The sequence below is a fragment of the Heteronotia binoei genome, chromosome 2 (assembly GCF_032191835.1).
Source record: "Heteronotia binoei isolate CCM8104 ecotype False Entrance Well chromosome 2, APGP_CSIRO_Hbin_v1, whole genome shotgun sequence".
Taxonomy (NCBI): domain Eukaryota; kingdom Metazoa; phylum Chordata; class Lepidosauria; order Squamata; family Gekkonidae; genus Heteronotia; species Heteronotia binoei.
The window spans coordinates 60,410,744-60,426,530 of record NC_083224.1 but is presented as its reverse complement, the minus strand read 5'-3'; the positions used below and the strand labels follow the sequence as shown (position 1 = coordinate 60,426,530).

General features: G+C 41.8%; 1 protein-coding gene across 5 annotated transcripts in view; it reads right to left on the bottom strand.

Annotated features, from left to right (window-relative positions):
• The window catches only part of SYT2 (synaptotagmin 2), a 215,269-nt gene that overhangs the window by 33,976 nt on the left and 165,506 nt on the right, over positions 1 to 15,787 (bottom strand). The window lies entirely within an intron of this gene.

The following is a 15,787-nucleotide window of genomic DNA, read 5'->3' as shown; positions in this document are numbered from 1 at the left end:
GCTAATGAGCTCCCCTGCCTATTTTTCTACAAAATGACCCCTGGTATAATCTATAGGTGAACTGCCACTGTTTGGCTTGGGAAGGGCCCACTAAAATTGGCTTTCCGTGGAGGGTATCAATACTGTAAAAAAAAAAAAAAGATTCAGATGCAGACAAAGAAGTCCATCATATTAACTCCTGCACTATTCTTTCTCTTGTTTGTTCAGGAAACAAGATATCTAGAGACATCTATTGGGAAGAGGGAGAAAGGAATCACTTTATAAGGCATAAAAATAGAGATGGGAGTCTAACACTAGAAAGGCTACAGAGATTCTGCCAGAAGAGGAGCAAGAACAGGGGTATGCTGAAGCACTGATGCATTCAACCTTCATCTCTCTTCTACCTACAGGCTTCCTTATGAATGTATAGTGGACAGTGCCCTTGTTTGCAGCAAAGGAGCCCCATGATCAAATTCTGTGTAATCTTCATGGGCAGCCTTAGGCAAAAGCATGCACTACTGGTTTAATGTTCCTCACATTGTTATTGTGAAGATAATAAGAACATAAGAGAAGCCATGTTGGATCAGGCCAATGGCCCATCCAGTCCAACACTCTGTGTCACACAGTGGCCAAAATTTTTTTTTATACACACACACACATATATATACACACTGTGGCTAATAGCCACTGATGGACCTCTGCTCCATATTTTTATCTAACTCCCTCTTGAAGCTGGCTATGCTTGTAGCCGCCACCACCTCCTGTGGCAGTGAATTCCACATGTTAATCACCCTTTGGGTAAAGAAGTACTTCCTTTTATCAGTTTTAACCTGACTGCTCAGCAATTTCATCAAATGTCCAAGAGATGTATCTGTGCAGCCCGTCTTCAGGCTACTGAATAACACAGGTATTCACAATTATTTATTTACTTCAGGAAACAAAATTATACCTCCCCCAGCTCTTACAAAAATTTACTCCTGGGGCACTTTATCGAAACCAATTACATCAGTAGGGAAAGAATCCACTGCTAACAATACAGAAACTCTAAAATCAACAATAAAACCAGCAGTAAAAATAACAATGAGTACCAGAGGAATAGGGTCAGCACAGCCTAGCAGTTCCTTCGCAGCATTTGCAGTTTCTTGTTCAAACAAGTACCAGAGGAATATCATGCAGCTAATCACAGGGTCTGAGAGAAAAAACTAACTAATGAGCAAAAGGTTCTGGATGTTAACAATGCGTTGACTTGGTGCCTAATATTCAGCAGGCTGGAAGTCAAGTGAACTGATGTGGGGAGGACATTCTATAATCAAGGTGGCACAACTAGAGATGAAAAGTGTCTGGAAATTTTGTAGCCGCTGGGGGAAAATATTTATTTTTTTCAGATTTTTAAAGGAAAAAAACCTGCATGAAATCTAGAAACAAAATGAAATATCTGCAATATTGTCTGGTTTTGCAAGTACCATCCCTTCTGTCAAGAAAGTGTTAAGCTGAAATTTCTGTAAGCTAATAATAGCAAGTTTAGCATAGAACCAATTGGGTGTAGAACAGATTCTTCCCACCAAAAAGGGGGAGGTTTTATTTTTAAAGAGGTGACCCTAAGATTGACTATGGACTAATCAGTACATTGGAGATAGTTCATGCTATTCTACATGTACACAAAGGGATGAAGTTTTTGGGGGAAATGTCCTTCCTTCTTATGGCTAGAGGGGACAAAGAAACAAGATGGGGTAGATCAGAACTAGAAAGATGAGTTAGTTAGAAGGAATTGTTTTCCTAATTTTGAAGCATTTTTTCAAAAGTTAAACACACATGTCTGTGCTGCATTATTCTGCTGCACTTCATTTACTCTGCTAAGTATCCAGCAAATATTTACTTCCTTATAAAGCCTAAACCTAACAACATAAATGAATCACTTTAATTAGCATATATAATTACATGATTCGGCATACCGGTGTCATTTAAAAGCATAAATACTTTAGAGAGCAATTCTGGGCAGGTCTACTCAGAATCCTACTCAAGACAATTCAGTGGGGATTGCTCCCAGGAAAATGTTCTTAGCACTGCAGCTTTAGTTTTCTATAAGCAATATATGAGGGAGGAAGGAAGGAAGGAAGGAAGGAAGGAAGGAAGGAAGGAAGGAAGGAAGGAAGGAAGGAAGGAAGGAAGGAAGGAAGGAAGGAAGGAAGGAAGGAAGGAAGGAAGGAAGGAAGGAAGGAAGGAAGGAAGGAAGGAGAGATCCAGATATCAGGAAATTGAAAAATATCATTTATTCCCAGTTTCCCAGGTTCCAAATACTGGTTTGGTATTTGATTTGTGTTTCCCTGCCTCCCCCCCGCCCCCGAGATTCCAATAATATTCAGCTCCATTATTCTCTATGGGGAATTTCTCTGGAGGGATGGAGGGACTTTAAAAAGAGAGCCAGTTTGGTGTAGTGGTTAAGTGTGCGAACTCTTATCTGGGAGAACCGGGTTTGATTCCCCACTCCTCCATTTGCACCTGCTGGCATGGCCTTGGGTCAGCCATAGCTCTGGCAGAGGTTGTCCTTGAAAGGGCAGCTGCTGTGAGAGCCCTCTCAGCCCCACCCACCTCACAGGGTGTCTGTTGTGGGGGGAGAAGATATAGGAGATTGTAAGCCAATTTGAGTCTCTGATTCAGGGAGAAGGGCAGGGTATAAATCTGCAATTCTTCAATTCTTCTTCTTTAAAAAAAATCAAATTACACCAAAATCACAGGGGATCTGCCTGCGCCTGTCCTTTAAATCCAGAATTTTCAAGTGAATTGGACCAAGAGGTTCAATTTATGGGCCCCTGAACAAGGTGTCCCCAGATATTATATATTGCTTCCGGGTGGGGGGGGTGTGTGTGGATTCCAGGCTTTCTTCATGGCAAAGAATAGTCAGAGATACAAGTCCAAGCAAAGCAACCCCTGGCCAAAAGACTCTCTAAGCAGACAGCACCAACAAGCCCAAAGAGCCAATGTAGAATCAAGGAATCCTGGCAGAACCACAGGACCATGTGGCAAGCCTAACACAACAAATGGACAACCCAAGAATATAACCCAAAGTCAAACCAGAGAATCATCCAATCTAAACCAGAGGAACACTGTCACAAGCCTAACAAATGTAAAATCAAAGAATCTTTATCAACATACAACCAGAGAACCCATTGCAAAGTGCAACCCGAACACAAACCAACTGGTGTAAAGAATACAATGTTACAATACCAACAAAACCGATTTAAAAGGATACACTCAAGGTAAAACTAACATGACAAGTTGATACCAAGCCCGGAAATACATAGATGCACATAAAAAAAGAGGAGGAAAAAATAGTTCTGAGAGTCTTTAAACTCTGCCAATATTTACAATTAATTTTTTGGGATCCAATTCCCAGTATTGTGGATAATTCCAGATACCATCTCGAAATCCAAATATATCCAGAAAATACCAATAAGGTGCGAATGCACCTCCCTAATGGTCACACCAGGGAGCATTCACGAAACTTCATTGAGTTAAAATTTTGTTTGTTTATTTCTGTAGGTTTATATTCCACCCTTTCCCATAGACGGGCTTAGGGCAGATCACAACATAAATTATATAACAGTTTAAAAACCTACAGGTTAAAAGACCAAAACAGCACAAGAAAACCAAGAAAACCAAGAAACAATAAAATACATCATAGGTGGCAAGGGCACATTCTACAGATTAAAATGGCTGTCGGCCCAACAGTATAATAGTCAGATGGTAATAACAGGATAGATAGTATCGCAGCAAGGGAGGCCAAGCAGATGGAATGAGCAGATGGAATAAGGGCACTTGCTGCCTCAACCAAAGCACCTTGTGGCATCTACTGATGAAGGAAGTTTGCCCAAGCCAGACATTTAACTGGCTGGATGGCCAGGGAGTATGAGAAATGTGCCATTTGATGCTGGGCATGATCAGTTGAACCCTCATTGCTTTATGGTGTGGGGGGGGGGGATGTTGGTGGGGCTTAGCAACTCTCAGCACTATTCTGTTTAGAAAGTAAATGAATAAGATGCCAAAAATGTTGTTCTTGCCAATCCTATTTGCAGAAGGAAAAAATGAAAGGAATAACAAATTGGATGATTTAACTAAGAGATGTTTTAAAGAAGCTTTTTTAAATAAAAGAAACTATTATAATGAACATAGGAAAACACAATACACATAGGCTTGGTACAGAAGTTCCTTGATCTCAACAGAAACAAGATCAGATTCACAGAGTCGTATAGGTATGTCTCTGTGACAATCACTTTTTAGTCTCTCCTCAGCTGCTCTCCAGTGGAAAGGTAATGAGCTAAAAGAATGCACCAGAGTAAGAAGCTGGCAGAGAAAATTCAAATTATTCCCCAAATTACTGCATAATAATGCGGAGGGGCTACATATGATTCTCAGAAGCTATAGTGAAAAATACAGGTATTCAACATCTTACCCACAAGAACTTCACAGTTTTATTTCTTACCATCATTGGTACTGATGTACCATGACCACTGGCTCCTTCCTCACACTCTCTACGAGCTTACATACCCCGTGGTGCAAAATGAGAAAAGGTATGTTCTTAAGCCTTGTTCATTTTGGTTGCCAACATTGCACAAGTGCCTAGCTCAACTAGTTCCTGAACTTCTCCTCAACACGCTGTTGGTCTTAAAGGTGCTACTGGACTCCAACTTTGTTCTATTGCTTCAGACTAACATGGCTGCTCACCTGAATCTATCCTCAACACTTCGTTGATGGAGCTGTTACATTCAGCACAGGGGGTCTGTCATACTCATATTGCTGTAGCTGCCTTGCAAGCCTACTCCTAAATATATTCCTGTCATAGCCCATTAGGGTAAGTGGGCCTAAGAGGCATGCGGCAGCTGGCTTACTGTCTCAAGATTATTCAGTCCATCCAGCTGTTAATGGATCAACTCCTCTGCAGGACTGAACAAGACTACAGCTAAAGGTGCTTAGAAGATATGTGAGCTAACTCAGAGAGCAGCCTGATTTACTTTAAACTTTGTTAAATCTATATGTTAGCTTTAAAACTTTTCTGTCCTTTGTTATCCAAGGAAATACGGCTGAAATTTATTTTACTGCTTAGTTAAAACTGCACTTTAGCCCCCTCACTTGAAAACCGTGTAACCTTTATCCCTTTTGAATTTAACTTTTTAAAAATAAATATTGACTTAATATTATATTAACACTGATTTCTCAGGCATACCCAACCAAAGCATATGCTGAAGATCAGGATATGTGGAAGATCATCAGTTGACAGGCACAGTGTTCTTTCTTTAGAACACAGTTTGGGTCCAATGGCACTTTTAAGCTTTTGCGGGCAGGCCCACTCCCAGGTACATCTGATGAAGTGTCTGATGAACTACCTAATGAAGTGTGTATGCACACAAAAGCTTATACCTAGAACAAAACTTTGTTGGTCTGCCCACCTGAATCTATGTTCCTTTTTTGGTGTGTTTAAGGAAGAGACTGTGCAGAATGGTTAGACCTCAACATTTGTGTGGGCATTCAGTGTTACCATACCAACCACTCCACCCCACCCCAATATTTATGTAAAACTAAAATAATTACAAATTAGACACTGTTGTTTAGGTTTTTAGATAAATTCGCTTCAATCTCCATTGCTTCCAAAGGCAAAAACCAAACCCGCAATATGTGAATTATTAGTGAAGAAAATTAACACTGGGAAACAGGCTTCTACTGTCCATCAGTCTTATAATTTACTACATAGCAAATGCTGATTTTGGTACTCAGCATCAAAATACTTCTGATTTTAAAAAACATTTAACAGAGCCAACCAAAAACACAACAGAAAATATTAACCTGAAAGACATAACTAACTACTGGCCACTAGGTAATGCCATTTAATTTCACTCTTTTTGACTTGCAAGCATACCATCTAAAATCATCTTCCAGTTTTTAAAAACATTTGTTTGTTTTTCTGCTGCTGTCGGTGATACAGATAAAGCTCAAGAAAGAGAATGATAAGCATTGGGGGTTTTTATGATACTATGAACTTGAAATTAATGAACAGTTATGATTTCTGGCCTTAGTGTAAAGAGGCATGACTATGGAAGAGCAGTTTCCATGACAAACAGAATGGGATGTTTCTTGGCCAGTTTAGTGTAGCGGTTAAGTGCACAGACTCTTATCTGGGAGGACCGTCTTTGATTCCCCCCTCCTCCACTTGCACCTGCTGGGATGGCCTTGGGTCAGCAATAGCTCTCATAGCAGTTGTCCTTGAAAGGACAGCTGCTGTAAGAGCTCTCTCAGCCTAACCTACCTCACAGGATGTGTGTTGTGGTGGAGGAGAGGTAAAGGAGAACCCCTCTGAGACTCTGAGATTCAGAGTATAGGACAGCATATAAATCCAATATCATCCTCATCTTCTTCTTGGTATATTCCCAATGGGCCCTAACATGTTTAGAAATGGCTGTTTGGTTCTTGAAGGTGAGCACCTATCCTAACTGAAGAGAGGAGGCAGGTGTGTGCCTGTATGGAAAGAAAAGTGCAGTGAAGATACTGGGAGTGATGGAGGCAGAAGCAGAAAGACACATCTCAGAGATTTGAAGAGGGGTAGCTGATTGGCTGTCCAGTGGAAGTACCTCTCTGCCTCCCACTATTTTCTAATTTGTAACTAAAGCCAAAACTACACAAATACCACAAGTTTCCAGCAATCTCTCCCAAGTAAGGGCTACCTCTGGCACTATTCACCACTCAGAAGTAAACAGTACATAAGATTTTTTTAAAAATAACTGTACTGCTCAATTTTATAAGATTACTGTTGGGGGGAGGGGGGCTGGGAAAATTTGTAAAATCACTGGAAGGCACGAGATGCTTTCCCTTAAAATGGCATACTAGTCTAAGTACAAAAATGGCAGCTATTCTAAGAAGCAACAGATCGAACAAGCACTGTGCTCCGTTTTGACCGTTCCAGCTCTATATCCATCAAGAGAGCTCTTTCTCATTTGTAAATTTGTTCATGAAAATTAATGTGTGGAAACTGTACTGTCCAGTACCTGGATTTGACAGAGCTTCAAAACAAACTAACAGGAGACCAAGATAAACTATCTGTATGGTATTCCTCCTTGCCTTGTGGGACCCAGATTTTGTGACACTGCATGAACAGCTTGCAGATCTCCCAAAGAGCCTAATTAGATTTTAAATGGAGAAGAACATTTTGAAGTGCATTCCACGGTAACTGCTAATAAAATGCTTATTAGTGGTCAACCAAGAGTCTCTTCTCTTTGAGAAGTCTCTTCTCTCCCTTTCCTCTGAAACATCAGAGAAGAGCAGACAGGATGCTGGGTTCTTGTGGAAGAATTAAGAACAAACTGGAAAAAGAGGATATAGATGGATAAATGCATGTGAATTTTGAAAGAAGTTTTATAAACAGAGCGATGACTTCATGTTTCAAGTATAGGCATTTCATATATTTGGAATCTAAAGGGTTACATTCTACCCCAAACCAGAACTGGCTGAAAATTTCTACAGACCCCTGAGCACCAAGGGTCAATGGGCCCCTTTATAACAGCTCCCTTTTCTTCAAATTGTGGCCACCTCCTCCCATCTCCTCCCCCTCCAAGGCATCTATAATGGTTGGAGTAGAGTGAAACTCAATCATATTCCCTTTTGCCCTGCCTATGTCAGTAGAAGGGCAAGATTCAGGATGCCACTTTCCCTTCCACCCCTCCTATTAGGAAAAAAGGAAATTGTATCACAGGCCATATAATATCCCAGGGGCTTCTAGGACAATTTACCATGTTATGATAAAAGAGGTGTGTGATGGGCTGAAAGCAGTTTGCCTGGGTGAGTGTGTAACAACTCACTCTGATTGGCTCAGCTGCTTCCATGGGTATGAATGTATCAAGTGGAAGGAGGCTAGGAGGAGGGGGGAATCACCTCACAGTCAGTTCAGTGGGATATCGACTGAAAAAAGGAGCTGAGAGCAGCCTGACGGCTCAGTTCCTTGAGACAGAACTGGCTTGGTAGTTTCTGTCTGAAAGAGAATTCATTTGTGAGAAGGGGCAAAGCAAAGAAGAAGAAGAAGATATTAGATTTATATCCTGCTCTCCACTTCGAAGAGTCTCAGAGCGGCTCACAATCTCCTTTACCTTCCTCCCCCACAACAGACACCTTGTGAGGTAGGTGGGGCTGGAGAGGGCTCTCACAGCAGCTGCCCTTTCAAGGACAACCTCTGCCAGAGCTATGGCTGACCCAAGGCCATGCTAGCAGGTGCAAGTGGAGGAGTGGGGAATCAAACCTGGTTCTTCCAGATAAGAGTCCGCACACTTAACCACTACACCAAACTGGCTCTTTCTGAGGGAAAACTCTCTGAGTTGTGGTACACTATGTCATTATAGCAGAGGAAAACTTGAAGGCTCTGTTGAGGAGTCCTGTCAGTGCTATAGGACAGACTCCTGGTTCAAACAAAGAACACACAAACACACTGGAAGAGAGGCTAAGATTCTTGTGGCTGTGAAGAAATCCCAGAAGTCAGAGAGGGATACTAGCTGTGTGGGACTGAACACAGGAAATTGAGGTGCTGGTGTCTAATATGAGAAGCTGCTAATATAAATTATCTGAGGCATACAGATTGTCCTATTCATGTTCACATTGTTCACATTGGATTTTTGCAAAACAGCAAATTCTTCATCATACCAGAACTGTTTTCACTAAACTTGGCAGCCAAGCTCACTGCTTGGGTGTTACTTGCACTAAGAAATACATCATGTAGCAGGCATTACTATCTGAATGTGCTATCCTAGAAGCAGCTTGTGGTACAGGTTTTCAAACCAATGTGAGCCACATTAAACAGAGTGGCCTAAATTACCCACATGTACACATCACCTGAAATCTCAACATTCAACAATTTATCAACTTATAGTAGAATCTGTAAATTGCTTCCAAGAAAAAAAGCACTGTGTAGTAGTAGATACTGTGAAAGTTCAGTTTATGTTTGATCTGTGAAAGCTGTATTATGCTTACTAATTGTCAATCAGTGTTAGAGTTCAGAAAAAATGACATGTATGAAAACATGCTCAATCAATCAGGACAGCCATTTAACTGTCTAGTGAAAAGGTAGGTATTTTCAAATACCCACAGTCTAAATTGGGGGAAAGGGGAAACTAAACAGGACTGCCACATCCCTTTAAACCAGTGATACAGGGGGGTGGGGGGTGGGAATAGAAAGTGCAGAATGCTTGGGCTGCAGAACAGCTGCAACTTCCCTTTTTCTTTCCCTTTCTGTCCCATATCCACTTTAAAAAATTGTTTTCTTCCTAGAGTGTGCTTGCATGAGAAAAACTGGTGTTAGCACTTAACCTTCCCAGAAGCAGCCTGTGGTACAGGTTTTCAAACCAATGTGAGGCAATGCTGTTTTCAAACCCACGTGAGACATTAAGCAGAGTGGCCTAAATTATGCACATATATGAATTACAAAGATGAGCATGCCAGAGGTACCCATCTGTCAGGAAACTTTGTTTTAATGACACTAGTACTCCAGGGGAAAAAACATAAACTGAATCGTCTACTAACTGTAAACTGAGTCTGCTATTAACAAGTGGAATCCAGCACTTGCTAGTAGGCAAGCCAGGAGAGCCAATATACTATATATACTACTGTGAAAATGGAGTTTCCAAGTTTCAAACAGAGGAGGGAAAAGGATTCAACTCCCCTCTTCCAGCCCATCCATGCTGAATTTTAAACTGTTCCTACTCATCATCCAGTTTATACACCAGCGGCAAAATTCCCATTTCACTCCATTCACAAATCCCCTTGTCTCCTGAACTTGTCGTTTCATTCTTCCACATAAGAGGAGGCCTGCATATTTATGAGCCAATATTTATGGCTGACTGGTAAACAATGAGAGTGCCTCTGGGCAACATCTCATTTTTGCTCTCTGGCGGCTCTACCTGATTAATGCCAGTCCTATAGTCATCCAGCAACTGCAGTGGAAGTGCCTCTGTAGACCACGTGTAATAGATTCTTTCCCCCTATGTGATAATTTAACATTTGAGAGCAGGATGAGGAAGGACAAAAAAGGGATATGAAAGATCTCTGCAAAAACCATTCTGGCTGTTCCAAAGCTAATGAGTCAGTCATTCTCTCCATGCTCTTTCTTTTCCGTTGTAACCCAACAGCATGCACCCAAGTAAATTCAAGGCCTCCATCAATCAGAAAATGCGAGTATTTAACAATCCTGCTTCAGCTTCCCTGACAGCTTTTGGAGGCCATAAAACAAATGGTGGGGGGAGGTGGGGGAGGTGAACACCCATCCATCAGACCTAATCTGTTGATGAAGAAAACAACAAGAAGGACACATGCTACCAGATGCTCCTCAGCAGCTATAGAATTCAAGCTGGGAATGCCAACAAGCAACTGCTGTTGATAGCTGAGGATTGTGGAAGCAATATTTAGAACATGAACATGAAGATGGCCAGTGGCAAGTGCCTCTGTGATGGGAATTTTCAAAAAAGCAGCAAACCCAATCACAATTCCCTACATTCATGGACTCTGCCAACTGCACACAGATGAGGACAGAGCCAATGCACTCCTGCCCACCCACCCCTCTTCTCAAACTGACTTCAATGCATGTGATGTTACATGGAGATGACCGCTAAAAAGTTTTACAAAAAGCTTTTCAAATTCCAACAAATACTAGATTTTTAAAAAACTGGTTTTTCTCAAAAACATAAAAATCTATACTTCTTGTTGCACTACCCACCATATTATCACTAGCATAATTTCTAGAAGAAAAAGTCCCCAAGGCTTTAATTTGCTAGAAGATAGTCCACGCACAATGCCAAAACAATAGCTTCCCATTACATGGTCAAGCTCCAGCAGGCTCAAGTGCTTCCTCCTTCTGTCACACAAGGTAATTCTCTTTTACAGCAAGCCATACATTGTTATGAAATATAGCACACACCTCTGGACTGGAGGACAAGAGCAATCCATTTTTGGTAGTTCAAATGCAGAAGAATTAACAGTTTGACATGAAACAGGAAAGAATGTAGAAGAGTGGAAACAATACACTCCTGTAAGAAAATATGGTTAGTGCATCATGGTCTATACAGGCCTTACATTCAGAAGCCCACATCTCTTATCCCAAACCTGTGGAAACTCTACACTTATCCATATAAAATCTGACAAGTTCAGGCCCTGATGAGACATAATCCATCACCAAGGGAAACAAAGCCTGCAATAGGGGCTGCATGTGACTGTTTGAATAGCCCAATTGAACTTACTTTGCCCCCAAACAGCAGCAGGTTCAAAGTTTTCTCCAAGTAGGAGTTCCAAATTGCAAAAATGTAGGGCACTTCAGTGAAAGTGCAGACTCAGAAACTTGTAAGGACCAAAGACAAGGATAGCAAGCAAATGAATTAATAGTGCCTGACATTGGGGTTAAGAAGAAATGAGAGAGGCTTTTAGATACTGATTGAAGAAAGAAAGGCAGAGCAAAGCTGTTAATAAGTTGAGAGGAAAATTAAATGGTTTATTTAGAAGTGGTTAAGATATTGAATCCCTAACTTCCCAAATCTTTCTCAAAGAAGGAACAAACAAGTTTGAATAAAGAAGAGCTGATATGGCACACGTATATAGGGCACTGACAACGGGAATGTTATATATTTTGTTTTTGTTAAGAGCATAATATGTTTCTGCTAATTTCATTTGAAGAGCAACCATGTAGCATACCTGACTGCGGAAGAACACTTAAAACAGGAACTGCAGACTTGAAAATTATTTATCAGAGATATCAAAAGCAACACTATACAAGCATCACAATCTTAGAATGATCTAACTTGTACTATCTGATATGCAGAGGGTGCCAGAATACAGAATTATGCTTCCTTTCTGATGCTTTGGTCACATTGATTCTGTTGTAGTTGTAAGGTCTGGCAGCTCAAATCATGCAGACTCTGCATTGTGACACAGAACTAGTACCATTCTGTGTTCTGAGTCCTCTGCTAAAAAACAGAATACAATGAACCTTGAATACACCAAGGATAAACAAACATTACCCATGCATATGGACAAATGCACCCAACATGACTTTAACAGATTTAATAAGTTCTGGGCCTTTGTCTGCTTAATTAGAAAGCTGGGAATTAAAAATCTCTCCAGATTCAGTGAATGAGCTATCAAAGGCCTGATCCTTCATTGGGTGTCACAGTTATATATAATGTTCACAGGCAAGGATGGGTACAGAAACTAAGGTAGAGAAACTGAGGTGTTGGCTTGTGGGAATGGAGATGAACTGTCTAGACACACCTCTAATGCACTCCCCATATTTATTTATTTATTTATTTTATATTTCGACTTATATCCCGCCTTTCCCACCAAAGTGGCTCAGGGCGGCTCACAACATGTAAACTTACATAAGTTTAAGTGATGTGGAGAAACAAATATAGAGGTTTTTGACCTAGTGATGAAAGCCTATTACTACTAGTTTTCAAAACTGTTTTCTAAATTACCAACTTTCAGTGATAGAAAGAAAAAGAACACTGTAACTGAGAAGAAACGAATTGCTAGGTGAAAATCAAAAATGCAAGGAGCCTTTGGCAAACAAATAAATTGTGCTCAACACACTCAGCCTTTGTTGCCATATTACAAAATGAAAGGCAGGAAAAAACACTTTTGAGGAAGAGAGAATGTGTTGCAGCGTCTCATGAGATCATGCTTGAAAAATGTAATTCGTGTTGACATGGAAATCAGTATATCTGGATAAAGCTGCTAACTTAATTGGCAGGCATGCTACAAACAATAGCGTCAATTAGACACAGTGTTAATTTGGTGTACAAGAATGAAATTAGAAGGCAAGTCTTTTTCATAGTATGAAGGATTATCTGCATTTATTTTATAAGGATTTTTTCACAGTCTCAATCTCCATGTACAAATCAACCTCTTTGTGTTGTCTGAATTCTTCAGATTAGTGCACATTTAACAAGTTCCAGATAAGTCTAGTGGAAAGCAGTGATGCCATACTGAACACTGGGTGAGTTTCACTGTGCATGTATTATAAGATTCTACTGAAATCAACAGGTCACATGAAACAGTGCTCTTCACTTTGAATGTATGCATTTCAGTGGGGCTTTCATGGGTGGTCATTCTGGTACTCTGCACTTATTCTATAAGCCACCAAAATTGGCCTTGGTGGTCTAAGGCAGTGGTCCCCAACCTTTTTGGCCCTGGAGACCGGCCCCGGCGACCAGTCCTGGGGCCGACCTGCCAACCACGCCCCCATGGCCGGCAGAGTGGGGGCACCCAATTCGGCCTCCCCCCCCGCAGCATTTCCTCCTCCCTCCTTTGTCCCTAAGCAGCCTCGCCTCCTCCTCCCCCATTATCCTCCCCCATTTCTTCCTCCCTCCTTCGCCCCCCTGCACAGCCTCACCTCCTCCTCCTCCCCCCCATTTCCTCCTCCCTCCTTCGCCGCCCCCCCTGCGCAGCCTCGCCACCTCCTCCCCCCGTTTTCACCATTTTAAGGCTGGGGAAGGGGCTGTGAAGCACTTCCCATGCTGACCCCTCCCGCCAATCAGCTGATGGGTGAGAAAACTGCCACTGCTGAAGCAAGCATCTTGCCTCCTTCCCTTCCCTGGCCTTAAAATGGTGAAGACGGGGGGAAGAGGAGGTGCTGCAGGGGGGGGGGCAGTGAGGCTGCGTGGCCCATTTCAAACAGGCCGTGGCCCAGTACCGATCCCTGACCTGGGGGTTGGGGACCTCTGGTCTAAGGAACTGCTTGTCAAGAACACCAGCTGAGGGCTACATAGATGTGACTACATTCAAGAGTCTCAGCAAATTAAAACAGACTAGAGAAACACATAGAATCACTTCAGGCTAGGCCAATTCTCTTAAGAAAATGGGTTTGAGCGTTTATCCATGGGGATGTCTTAAACTGCAATCCTAAGGGCACTTTCCTGGGAGTAAACCCAAATGACTAACAGGAGACTTAATTCAGAGCAGACCTGTTTAGGATTGCTGCGTTATTCTCCACTGCTAAAACCTGCCAACTGTAGGTAGAAGAGGCCATTCTGATGACAGCTCTGGAGTTAGCAGTCTTGCAGTGGTCTTTTTTTAAAAAAAGCCAAGCCTAACAAGAAGCACACACACACAGAGCAACCTCTTATATGTAAGCATCTTACTGTACAACTGAATGTTATTGTATCAGTGTACTGAGAGAACCCAGGCTTTGGCAAATCAAATGCAAGATTGTGATCAAGCAGGCAAAAAGGAACTATGTGGAGCATATTGCAAAAAACATAAAGACCAACAATAAAAATGTCTTCAAATATATTAGAAGCAAAAAACCAGCCAGGGAGGCAGTGGGGTCCTTGGATGACCAAGGGATAAAAGGATTACTGAAAGAGGATAGGGAAATAGCTGAGAAGCTGAATGCATTTTTTGCCTCCGTCTTCACTGTGGAAGATGATAAGTGTTTGCCCACTCCAGAACCACTAATTTTGGAAGGGCTGTTGAAAGACCTGAGTCAGATTGAGGTGATAAGAGAGGAGGTCCTACAACTGATTGACGAATTAAAAACTAATAAGTCACCAGGTCCAGATGGCATACATCCAAGAGTTTGAAAGAACTCAAAGGTGAACTTGTGTATTTCCTGACAAAAATATGTAACCTTTCATTAAAATCTGCCTCCGTTCCTGAGGACTGGAAGATAGCAAATGTCATCCCCATCTTTAAAAAGGGTTCCAGAGGAGATCCAGGAAATTACAGGCCAGTCAGTCTGACTTCAATACCGGGAAGGTTGGTAGAAACCATTATCAAGGACAGAATGAGTAGACACAATGATGAACACGGGTTACTGAGGAAGACTCAGCGTGGGTTCTGTAAGGGGAGATCTTGCCTCACTAACCTGTTACAGTTCTTTGAGGGGGTGAACAAACATGTGGACAAAGGGGACCCAATAGATGTTGTTTACCTTGACTTCCAGAAAGCTTTTGATAAAGTTCCTCATTAAAAACCCACAAGCACCAACTTTGGTTCAGTGGAAATGGGGGAATTCTTAAGCAGTGCTTAGGAATGGCCCTGCGACTGTCAGAGTTGCTTCACTCTAAGCCTACTGAAATCAACATACTGGAGTAGCTTTCCATAGGCTTGCATGGTGAGTGCTTTATATTGTTATTGTTTATGAATAGCCTAATCCCTGCTACTGCAGGGCTCTGAGTGATGTACAATATGAATAAAAACATATACAGATAAAACAATAACAGATTTTAAATAGATGGTCAATAAATTACTCCCATTACAGACTGCTGGCTACTTTGCGGGGAGGGGATGGGGTAAAGCAAATGTAGACAGTGGAAAGAGTGCCAGCCAAGATAGAAACCACTGCTTTCCTCAACCAAAAGCCTAGAAGAACATCTCAGCCTTACAGGCCCTGCAAAATTTCATAAAGTCCCCTGAAGGCTGTCTCCTCCCTTATGGCCCTGGTTGAGGACAGCCAGATGTCTTTGGGGCTGGAGATCACCTATAAGCTTGCTGAGGAGCACAATGCTCTCCAAGGGTCATAAAGGAGGAGACAGTCCCATAGATATGTCGGTTCCTGACTGCTCAAGGTCTTACATGTCAAAACAAGAACCTTGAACTTGACTTGGTATTCCCCTGGGAATCAGTGTAGCTGGTGCAGCACCAGATGTATATGTGACGTCTGTGACTTCCCGTATATTAGCAAGCATAATATATCTTCATGGCCTATGAGCAAAGATCCTAAAAGCCATCATGGGCCCCTGACGATTCCCTTTTGACCCCTTCATACCAGCCAGATCCAGCACAATCGTCATGA